The sequence below is a fragment of the Euprymna scolopes genome, chromosome 5 (genome assembly GCF_053919585.1).
Source record: "Euprymna scolopes isolate OS-2025 chromosome 5, ASM5391958v1, whole genome shotgun sequence".
In the NCBI taxonomy this organism is placed as follows: domain Eukaryota; kingdom Metazoa; phylum Mollusca; class Cephalopoda; order Sepiida; family Sepiolidae; genus Euprymna; species Euprymna scolopes.
This window is the reverse complement of record NC_136486.1, coordinates 68371416-68384038: the sequence shown is the minus strand read 5'-3', so window position 1 is coordinate 68384038 and position 12623 is coordinate 68371416. Positions and strand designations below refer to the sequence as shown.

Here is a 12623-nt window from a genome sequence, read left to right as displayed (position 1 = left end):
CCTATTACTGAACATTGTTTACGAGGTTCGAATCTCGGTCTATCTAATCTCATTTTAAGTTATTTAGTGTTTTTCCTACTTACAAGAAAAGGGGGCCTTTCTTGTAACACGTGTAACAAAAATTTCAGATTCGACTTAATTACTGCCAGGTAGTTTATATGAAATTTTCAACTAATTCGCCTATAAGAATATCTACTATCCAATCCAAAATCTGAATTTATCTTAGTAAAAAAATATGAACTATTCTACCAGCCCAGATGGATGGTTGAACGCATCATTTATTTAAGTAGAGATCTGATCGAGAAATTTATTAAAAAATAAGTGTTCTCTCTTGCAAATTTCTGTATTTCTGTTTTTATTATCTCCGTGTATTTTCTTCCCACTATCATTTGCATCATTCGCAGTTTTATGGTGATTAATTTATTTTTTCATCATCGTTTGTTTGCACATTTCATATGCAATATTCTTGCATATGCTTGTCAGCAATTAACTTAAGTTTTCGTGATTTTATTTTCGACATATAAAGCTGTTTAGTAAATTAATGTTGAATGAAGTCAATTTCGAGAATGCTTTTATTATTAAATAAATGATTATAAATGTATATAAACTGTGTTCATCAAGCATATATTTTATAATTAAATCTATTCAATTTCTTAACAATTTCATCACAAATAAACACAATCATTTCATTTGAGAATGATTTTCAATTATTATGACCATTCTCTTACCTCATAGTATCCCATGTTTCCAAAGTGAGAATGAATCAACAGCTGCATTTTCATGCAATTTACAGATTTCAATAATCAAATATTTTAAAGTAATAATATTAGAGTATTTAATATGATTAGAAAAAAATTCATTTTGATTATTTGGTTTGTTAAATATCTTATTATTCTACATTCTGCACCGTCAAAGTGATAAATAATACACAATCATGGCTTGTTGATCAATGCCATTTCTGACTAGACAGGATTCATGAAAAATTGCTGTTTCTTAAGAGAACTTTTGTTTTCGAATATCGTGTTCAAGTTCTCTCATAGCATATTCACGGATTCTATTTATTCTGTGGAGGAGGCTAAACCAATGTTATCCTCTTGCTCTCTCTCTCTCTCTCTTTCGACGGATATAGATTTTCTAGTAATTTACAGTGGACTAAGTCAGAGATAAGATAAATCTAATAAAGAATCACTGTATTACAAACACCTAATAACAGTACAATTAAAACATCATTTATGAGACAATATACATCATCCCTCTGCTTATCAATCCCGCAGCGGAATTCTCAAATTTTCGGGACATCACGTAAAGCAACATAATGTAAATTTACACAGTACAAGATGCTGATAACCTTTACTTTGTAAACATTTTTTGGTACACCATATTCTTTTTTTTAATTACGTTCATTGTTCGAATCTTTCTTTATAACCTTTTTCTAATGGTCACGAATACTGGCGACGAAATACTTTAAGTAAGGACATCGTATAAAAAGACCTATCAAATATACATTTGCGACAGAATATTGGAAAGAGTAATATAATATTTCAACAATACTAACAAAGAATTTGGCTAGTCGGTACTTACCGTACAATCGGATGACGAAACGTCTTAAGGACCAGCAAGCAACGTAGATATGTGCACTGAACTCTTTAAAATTATGAAGGATTGCTCGTATAAAAATCTCTGAAAAGAGAAAAAAGAATTGAAAATAAACTTGAGATCGTTTTACGGGAAGGGATCTATAAATAAAACGCCCGTAAATTCCTTTTTTATTGTACTACAACGTGACTTATCGGTTTCTCTAAAAAAAAAAGATTAACTGTTCTGAAAAACAAACTTGATTTTCACTTTTTTTCACAGATAATAAAATGAACTATAAGTGGGAAAAATGTAATTTTTCTTGTCAGACGTCAGCAAGCATTGCTAATTTAGAAAAATACCCTCCATCGAAAGGCAGAAATTTATTTGAAACCTTTCAGAATATATTAACCTTTTCGTCTCAGCTTCCAAAAACAGTATAAAAATGTATGGTAAACTTCAGAAACTCATAGCACCATTGTAGACATACTGATTTTAACAACAAAAAATAAGAGAAAATGTTACAAAAAACGCAACTGGGACAACAACACAAAAAAAAACGTATTAACATTTTTTTAACATAAATGTAACTTAGGTAAAGTAAAATAGAATTTTAATGAAACGCAGTCTAGAACCCTATTAAATACTTTTTACGCCTCTCACTGACGACAAAGCTTTGCCCACCTATATATAAGATGGATCGTACCAATTGTGTTGAAAACAATATAGTGGGCATTGGTTCGAAAACTTTAACCAACAGAACGCAACGAATTGTTGAATTGCATATTATCGCGTAAAATGTGTGAATTTACTTTCATGTAATTGTAAAACACCATAACTATTTGGCTCGAAATCATCGCCCTATCAGGAACAGAAGAAAATGCTAAAATAAATCATTTTAAAACTGGCTATTCGCAGATTAGTTACGTTCAGGGAAAGATTATGAAATTCGATGGAGAATTTTGCCATAATAAAAATATGAGCCAATCATTATATGTTATGTAGGCTTCTAAAATTATTATAGAATTCAAAATATTTGAAGTAAGCTAAATATTACCATACACTTATCACCAATACACATGCAACCTGAGTCATATTAAACAAGCTACTAAAAAAGTATTGAGTGTGGAAAAAATAAACTAACGGCCAATAAACTTTTGATAAAATAAAAATAAAAAAATCAGACACAGATATTTTGAATGGCATTTCACATTTTAGTCACTAAAATGACTTTAAACGTTAACAAAATGAGCAATTTCCTGCTTTATATATCCACACAAAATGCTAAGTTTCACGGTAAATTAACAGTATTTTGAGTTTCCTCTCATATAATAATTAATATTATTTATTTGTAATTGCTTATTTACAGATGAGTTTATTAGCTAAAGAAGATTATAAAAACATTTTTAATTTTGAACTGAACTCGTAATCTGGAAGTATTCACATTATAAAATTTAAAACACTGCCCTATATGAATAGGCTCGATCAAAACATAAAAACACAAATTCAGATGATAATATCAATACAGGTTGAAACGATAACTTTATCGCCTCAAAAATAACGATATAATTCTATTTCCGCTTGATGAAATATGTTTTTTTCTTCCACACGATCTATTAGTTTACTACTTGTGTACACATTTCAAGAGTGAGAGGAGCCTACTGTTATTTTTAAAGTGACACAAACTCCAACGAGCGAGATCGGAGATTCGCCACTGTACACTTTATACTATCTACCAATCCAAGTTATAACAAGAAGACCATTGCCAGTACCCTAAAAATGCAAATCCGAGCCGTGCAACGCTTGCGGTCACAGCTCAACGAATCAGCCGACCCACAGTTATACTACTGTAAGAGTATCTTGTGTAGGAGACGAGGGGTCTCGTCGTGGGCGACGAAGCGTTTCACTGAAGAACCACAGCAACACAGCAAACCAACAAACAATGACAGCCACGGCGCGAAGGTAACTAACAAAGCTCAGCTGACTGCACGAATAGAAACGGAACCCAACGGTCACTGTACTAATCGCCACGAACGTCAGAACCCGACTGCCTCGCACCTCCAATGGACCGATTTTTATTCCTCAAGATGGCCTAGCTAATTTGCATCCCCGCGAGATCTCGCGCGATCCTGCGAGATTCCGTCTCTAATAAAAGCAGGCAGGCGCCATCTTGAAACTCTTTCTTCCGCTGCCCCGACCACAGGATCAGCCACCACCCCACACGCCAGGCACACACGGACCCTCTTGCGCCGAGGGCTACGGTTAGTCTCACACTCCCCCCTGGTCTCCAGATCACATACGTGACACGGCGGACGTGGCCGTTTGATTCGAACACTCCTGCGGAGGGGTATTGCCGGGACTTCCTCATCGGAGCTCTCAGAAGTGGCATCGGAAGCATCAGCATCAGCATTAGAGCTCGCAGTTGAGTCATCAGGTCCATGGGGCACAGGTTGGATCCATCGCTCATCGTCGGATGACTCGCTCCTTCCACTGCTCGCAGTTGAGTCACCAGGTTCGTGGGGCACGGGTTGGATCCATCGCTCATCGTCGGATGACTCCCTACTTCCACTGCTTGCCGATTGGTCAGCGCTTTGAGCGGGCCGGACATCCCTTACGTGGCGCGGAGTATCATCGACTAGTATGGCCTGTTCACTGATGACGCCGGTGACCCGCCCCCTCCAAAAGCTGCTGGTGCACCGGCCGCCGGGTGGCTTCACCCAGACGGTGTCTCCCACTTGGTACGTCCCATGGGGTTCTCGTTGGTCGGGTAGACACACTTCAACGTCCTTGACGCGCACGTGGTAGTGATGAATCGCATCAGCGGGCGCACTGCCGCCAGTCACGGTGTCCTTAGGCGTTGTGTTGTATCTGTAAACCGCCTCCGCGATCGTACACTTCTTCCTGGCCGCGATCTTCTTCACGGTTCGGTGGCATCGCTCCGCTATGCCGTTGCCGCTCGGCACATACGCGCATCGGTGTCGAAGGCGGATCCCCCAGTTGTCCATAAAATGCCTAAATTCCCTGCTGCAGAACGCCGTGTCGTTATCCGTGAGGATCTCCTCAGGCGGCCCCCTTTCGTAGAATATGGATTCCAATTCGTGGATGACACTGGTGGAATCCTGCCTCGCTAATTGGCGTCAAATCGCGAACCTCGTTGGCCCGCAGTCTATCAGCGTGAGGAAGTGTTGGCTGCCGTAGTGGGTTATATCCATACCCAACCGACTCCAAGTCGCGTCCCCTCCCAGCTGTCCTTTCCGCCATCTGGCTGGGGCGGGGTCGATGGACTGGCACGTTTGGCACTCCCTGATCACTGCTCTTACTGCGCTTTTTGGTATTGATGGTCTAGCCAACTTCACAAAGTAGTAGGTCCGTTGTACTCCGGGGTGCCCACTGTCGTGATGTATCTTCCTGATTTCGTCCTCCTCGACGGAGGCAGCACACAGAGGCAATGGCTTAGCTTCTTTCTTCATAGCCTCATACCATCTCCGTGGTACCCGAGTGAGCTTGTCGGCGAGGTTGTAGTCCGAGGTGACGAGCACTACTTCTACGGACAGGTTGTACTCCGTCACCGGTTGTTTCACAGTCTCGAGCCTCCGTCTTATCAGCATTTCGCTGGCTGCCTTGGTGCGTGCCCTGGCCTTGCTCGTGAGTGTGTCCGACACCCAGTGGTGCACGCAAAGTGAGTCAGTGTGCACACGCAGTTTCTTCACTTCCCATTCAAGTGCCAGGTTAATGCCCTTTATTACAGCATCGAGTTCTGCCAGGTTGATATGGGCAGCATCATTCGCCGGTCGCAGCCAGCAGGCATCCTCAACTACGGCCCCATCTTTCTCCAAAACTACACCGATCGCTAGAGAACTTGCGTCCACCCACACGCTCAGTTCGTCTCCCTGCACGCACCAGTCCCCTGTGGCGGGGTCATTCTTTTTCACACTAGCGACGGTCTCCTTTAACATTCGAACCAATAGTTCGTCGGTTATCTCATCGTCCCAGCCTTTGGTGACCGCATTTGCCCTCCTTTTTATGACGCCTGTCGCTGCACGAACCCATCCGCATACTGGAAGGTGCCCCACAAGTTTCCCGCACAGAGAGAACACGGCACGTCTTGTGTAAACGTCGGGTACGTCGGGAACTGCGGTTCCACGCCTCCACTTCAGGATCCCTCGCTCCTCTTGAACGCTCAAGCCCAATACGCGGGCACCATCCTCAAGCCGCTCAGAGTCCTTGCAGTTTAGACCAAACTCGGCAAGTTTGGATCTTACGCACGAAGAGGACACGATATCTTCGTTCACGTATATATCGTCAATATACGCCGATGTTCCCTTTCTGATCCATTCTTCTTGTGACAACACGGCATTGACGATAGCCTTCATTATCTGGGGTGCTACGTTTAGCCCAAATCCGAGTCGCGTAAGACAGTACCTCTTCCCGGAAAACATCACTGTCTGGAAAGGCCACATCGCCTCGCCGATCCGGACCTGCAAGTATGCTTTTCTCAAGTCCAGTAGGGACACCTTGGACCCCTGCCGGCGCAACTCTCGCAGCTTGCTGGCACAGACGTCGGCGTCCGCTGTGAACGCATCAACGTGCGCATTCAACTCACGGTAGTCCATTACCGGCCTCACCTTTGACTTGTTAGGTTGGGCAACTGCCATCAGCGGTATCAGGCCCTTGGGGGGTCCAAGTTTGTCATAGTGGTATGGAATAAGCCAACCGTTCTTAATCCATTCACGGAGCTCGTTTTCGTATGCAGGCCTTATCTGGTCGGGCATACGGTACTCTGCCACTTTGTTTTGTAGTTTGGCCGGTTCCTTGTCTTCTGACCACCTCCAAGTGGCGGTCCACGCCTTCTGTTGGTCGTCGAATTCCGCACTGAAGTCCGGCTGGTCGACTCTTAGTGCTGCGCACACCGGGGGCCTATCCTGAAACTCTACAACGCCAGCGTGCGTTATGCGCACGCCGCCCAGGGCTTTGATGGCATCGTAGCCTAGCAACAGGTCAAAACTCAGCGGCTTTTCGCGTGTCACCAGCGCTTCGACGTTGGCCGAGTTCCCAGTTCTTGTGCGAATGTGTACCACACCCACGCCGCAACACATTCGTATTTTCCAGTAATGGTAGTTATCCTGACGTTCTTCTTTTTCCACGCCCGACAGAAGTCCGCACACACTATGGTGCGGGAGCAACCGGAATCAAGGAGGGCTGAACATAACGTGTCATTAACTCGGACCTGAATGACAGGGAGCGCCTTGTTTATTTTCTGTTCGGGGAAGAGGTCGGCACTGGCACCTTGTCCCCGTCCCCGTTTCCCGCACAGTCTCGGGCCATGTGCCCAGTCTTGTTACAGCGGTAGCAGCGAACAGCCGTCGACCGCCTTCTACAATTTCTTGCCATGTGGCCCCGCCCGTTGCATCTGTAGCAGATGACATCATCTTGCGTGCTGGGTCCCTGAGACGGTCCTTCGCCACTTGGTGGGGCCTGTGCGATGGCGACTACCGGTTCCTGCACCGTCGAGTCATCCTTCATTATTGTCCTGACTCTGTCCACTAGGTCACTCAGCGGTAGTGAGGACATGGTAGAGGTTGCTCGCAGGAGCTGCTTTGCTCCAGCGGGGAGTCCTGACAGGAATTTGTAGGCTAGGTCCCTCTCGGGAAGACCGCCGAACAACACCGTCAGCTTCTTAAGTTCGGCGAGATACACGTCCACAGTTTCGCCCAAGCGTATAGACCTCGTCTCAAACTGCTCCCATGCAGTGGCGGGGTCAGTGGCGAACGCCCTGTACAACGCCGCCTTGATACTCGAGTAGTCACACTTCTCCTCAGCGCTGAGTTGCTGATATACAGCGAAAGCCCACCCGGTCAGCCGCAGAGGAATCACGCGCTCGACATTTTTGACGCCGGACAACTGACAATGTAACTCGACCTTCTCAACCCAGCTGAGTACCGGGTCGGATCCGTCGAATTCCGGTATCAACTTTAGATCGAACCTATCCGCCATTGAAGAAAAGAAAACCAAGTTCAGAGTGGGGGGCCGAAATAGCTTGTAAGAGTATCTTGTGTAGGAGACGGGGGGTCTCGTCGTGGGCGACGAAGCGTTTCACTGAAGAACCACAGCAACACAGCAAACCAACAAACAATGACAGCCACGGCGCGAAGGTAACTAACAAAGCTCAGCTGACTGCACGAATAGAAACGGAACCCAACGGTCACTGTACTAATCGCCACGAACGTCAGAACCCGACTGCCTCGCACCTCCAATGGACCGATTTTTATTCATCAAGATGGCCTAGCTAATTTGCATCCCCGCGAGATCTCGCGCGATCCTGCGAGATTCCGTCTCAAATAAAAGCAGGCAGGCGCCATCTTGAAACTCTTTCTTCCGCTGCCCCGACCACAGGATCAGCCACCACCCCACACGCCAGGCACACACGGACCCTCTTGCGCCGAGGGCTACGGTTAGTCTCACAACTCCTTGGTGTAGTTTAAAGTGTGGGACACTTGATGCCACCTCACATTTTGGAAGGCAGCTTGAAAGTCAACACCAACGTGTAACTGAAGAGTGTGCTTATTGTGTAATGCAGTCAGGTGGCCAGTGACAGACCCTGGATTTACCAGCAGGACGTGGCGCCGGCCCAAAAGTCTAAAGAGACCAATTTTTGTCTTCAAAAAGAGTTTCACAACTTTATAAACTTTTTTTACTTGCCCTCCTTATTTCCCGACCTTAATCGTCTGGACTACTTCGTTTGGTCATAAGTTAAGAATATCACACACATGACTTACCACAACACCAAAACAAGTCTGATCTCAACCATCCCCAGAATATTTGCCGAGCTTTTTGGAAAAAGACATGCTAAGAGTCTGAACGCGTATCGTGGCAGTGATAAAGGCTGGAGCCGGATACTTGAGTAGACATCAGTTCTACTAAGAACCAGGTTACCTGAATTGATTTTGTCAATAAAGTTTTTAAAATAAATCTTTGATGTTATTTTCATTTAAGGCAACAATTTTGTCGTTCTAAGCTGTGAATATAAGTCCCCTCCTCTCGCTCTCTCTATATATTTCCTTCCTTCTATTTTTATACGTATACAGGTAAAATATGTGGGGACGAATTGTAATATTTATTTTTATTATTCAAATCTATTTACTTGATAAAATATTACTTTGGATTATTAATAAATACAATGTGCAAGGAAGTGATATAGAGACATTTACTACGAATGGAATTATTTTCATGCAAACCACGGGTTGAATACATCTGTGGGAATTATCGCATCACAACGCAAGACTACAGATTGGCTAATACAACTGTCGGAAAATACCATCAACCATTTTGTGTTTTCACTATTTTGTAAAATTAATTTTTACCTAAAGCCATTGTGGATTTTTCTTATCCTCAACGTGGAGCCTCGGGAACTAGCGATAAGATGTTTGATTTAGCAACATATACTTCAAAACCCTATTCACGAACATCAACATTGTGATACAGAAAATCACATCCAAATATGTTCACAACTTATTCTCACGAATACTAAATTTGGGTTATAAAAGAAAAAAAAAAGGAAAATGCAATTTCTTTTATCAAATAAATGAAATACTTTTCACACAGACTCCACAAAATATGTACAATATTAAACCTGGAAAGGAGTATGAGCTATAGACAATATGTCGGCTACGAAATATAGGACAGAGTTACATTTTTTTTAAGTTAAGCAATTATTACCAGGCATTAATTCTTCACATGCATGACCTCAATTTTTTACTAAACGAGCTACGAAAATAAAAATATAAACTTAGGCTTTATAATACCAAACGGGATTAGATAAAAATGACATTGGATTTGTAACTCATTCAGTAAGATAAAAAATTTAATATAGTCGCTGGCGATGAGAGCTCGTACGAAATAAGGGATTGTTTGTTACATGAAGTGCCATTCGAAAGAAAAAACAAACAAAACAAAACAAACAATTGTGTATTTCTTCTAAAAACTGCAAGTCAGAAGTGTTGCCTAGAAAATACAGGACATATTTTTCTGTTTGTAATGAGTTACTACAGAGAGAAATATTAATACTTAAAGTCATACTAAAAAGGATAATAAAATATATATGGATTATGCATTATTAAACAGAATAAAGAACTTCATGTGTCGGTAGGTACTCTATCCAACGACGGATTCAAACACTAAGACCGTACTCCACTTAAGCATTTTTTGCTTTGAGAGCAAATGCCAACTAAATATTTTTTTAGTCATTACTTTAAGCTAACGAACCCTTGGCTTACATTCATCTAGATTTCGCATGGCCGCTGGTATATTGGCATTACTTAATTGTGGTGGACATCTACATAAAATGACCAAAATTACACAGATGTAAAATAAAGACTATATGTTTGTTATTAATTTCATTCACGAATTATTTGCCCTGTATAGAATTGTCAACTGATAAGTTAAGAAAACTAGACGCAAATGACATTCACAAAAAGAAACCAGTTCTATGAAACTTTCCGAATTAAACACATCACGACTACCCAGTACCACCTAAGCGGAAACAGGAGGCAAAACGTTTCGGCGACATTTTAAAAAGAACACGCAAAAATGCATGCAGCACACCTACATATAGGATGACACGTTACCCTAATACATCATCAGCAGTAGTTCAAGCCAAGACTATCTGAAAATATGAGACTTGGTTTAAAAAAAAAATATTGCAAAGCAAGCATATTTTATAACGACCCCAATTGTGATTACAAAAGATTTTGGCACTGAAAAAAATCTCCCAAACTTACAAAAATAATCCGTCTTTCCGGGAACTGAATATAATGCACAAAATTAATCGGAAATATCGTGTACACCATTCAAGGTAATAATTTCACGCATAACACACCTTAACCAAATAAGAAAGCCTATGTTGTATGGATTCAACTTCACTTCACTATAAGAAACACAATATGTTCAGACTTGTCTAATTTTATATATAATTGCTAAAGATTAGAACATATCCCCCTGCATAATAAAATAATATGAGACAATAACTGTTAATTAGTGAATGATAAAGTGGTAAAACTAGTTAAAGTTTACTAACATGGAAACTTGATGAATTTAAAATACAACTCCTTACGTAAAAGAGAAAACCACACATCTAAAATATAAAACTCACCTGGCTGTTTAAATGTATGTATGTATGTATGTATGTATGTATGTATGTATGTATGTATGCGTGTGCATGTATGTATGTATGTATCTATGTATGTATGTTTTTATGGATACAACTTTCGACAGAGGTAACGAATTTGCACGTGATCGGTATCGTTTTGAAACTCGGCCTATCTAACGACACATATCGAAGAATTGGCTAAAAACACTATTCCTTCAACGCAATTGGGTACTTTTTATAGGGAGAGCGGTTTTCCGCCGATATTTTTGAAAGTCATCCCTTCTTTCGATTGACTAGCCTTAACTTCAAACTTCACAACTTCCGGTTTCGCGATGAACGCAACGGCAAATACGTCACCTTGTTTTTTCATATATATATATATATATATATATATATATATATATATATATATATATATATGTATATGTATATGTATAAATGTATATATATACACATACACCCCATATATATATATATGTATATATATATATATATATATATATATATATATATATATATATATATATATATTATGCCTTATTGTTGTATTATGAATGTCTTTACGAAACCGAACAAATACTTTCTATTCGTGAGAAAAATAACATTTATCAAATAATAAATAATACTTGTTAGTAAAAATTTAATGATTTCGTAAAAAATATAATTACAAGAAATGTCTTCAAGACACGCCATGATTTGTATCACTCTTTATCAGAAATATTTATTTGAAGATAAAATTACATTAAATCCTTTCTAATTCAACACAATTTAAGTAGTTTTCTTGGGCACACGCGACAGTATCGCTTAAGTCGAATCAGATCAAAGTGAGGACTTATTTTCCCATGTAATATTAATTTTACAGTAGTTTTATGATTCGCAGAAAATCTAAGCTTTTCAGTGTATGCAAAAAATCAAATAAAGTGGCTTTAAACTTAAGAGAATCACAAAATAAATACCTGCCAAAATGTTTAAGATAAAAAGAAACACTTTACGAACCGAAAAAAAGACAACAGAGGAAAAATAAATGAAAACAAATCGTGGTTTTAAAGTATTACAGAAATTTAAATTTTATTTCTTTGGTTTTTCTAAGAGGGATCTTCACATTTCCATTATCTGATTGACACAAAATAATCTCATTGCATTGAAATAGGCTTAGCCTTGAACGCGCTTAAATGTTGAGTCAACGTATATGGGCGTCGGACGACACATCTGACAATCCGAAGTATTACAACTAAGAGAAATGATCTAAGAGAAAATTTCTTATTTACCTGAATGGGATAGTATATATATATATATATATATATATATATATATATATATATATATATATATATATATGTATACTAGCAAAAGCACCCGCCGTTGACCGGGTTCAAGAACAGCCTAGAGAAAATGGCCTCTGATTTATTAAAGGATGATAGGATATGAAACGGAAGCGTTGTAAGGAGATAGCTTCGAATTTGGGGTAGCAAAACCAAAGCAAAATATGGTGAAATAAAAATAAATAGATAAGCCCCATAATTTATTATACCATACCTGTTCACACTGAAACTCTTATCATAATATCCTGTTGATCTATATTAGAAAACCTTGTTGCACTTTGTGACATATTTACATGCTATGGAGGTCAAGCGCGAACGAACACCACCATAATTGTATTATACCATATTTCTTCAAACTGAAACATAATTATCGAAGTATACTTAAGCAGATATATATAAAAAAGTCTTTATTAAAGTGTGTGCCTATTTCCATTCTATAGAGGCCAGGCGCAAACGCAGAAACCATATCATCCCTATTTAAGATAAAACATACTTATCAAAATATTATTATGTACATCTATATCAAAAACACTTGTAAACATTTTTCTTTTTAATTTTTAAATTGTTTATTTCCATACTTT

General features: G+C 40.0%; 1 protein-coding gene across 2 annotated transcripts in view; it reads right to left on the bottom strand.

The window, feature by feature from the left end:
* Positions 1-12623, bottom strand: part of LOC145276833 (RYamide receptor-like) — an 862370-nt gene that overhangs the window by 219853 nt on the left and 629894 nt on the right. For both annotated transcript variants that reach the window (XM_080128194.1, XM_080128195.1), the window contains one exon: positions 1582-1680. The gene's annotated coding sequence lies outside the window, so the exon portion shown is untranslated. The remainder of the gene's footprint in view (positions 1-1581; positions 1681-12623) is intronic.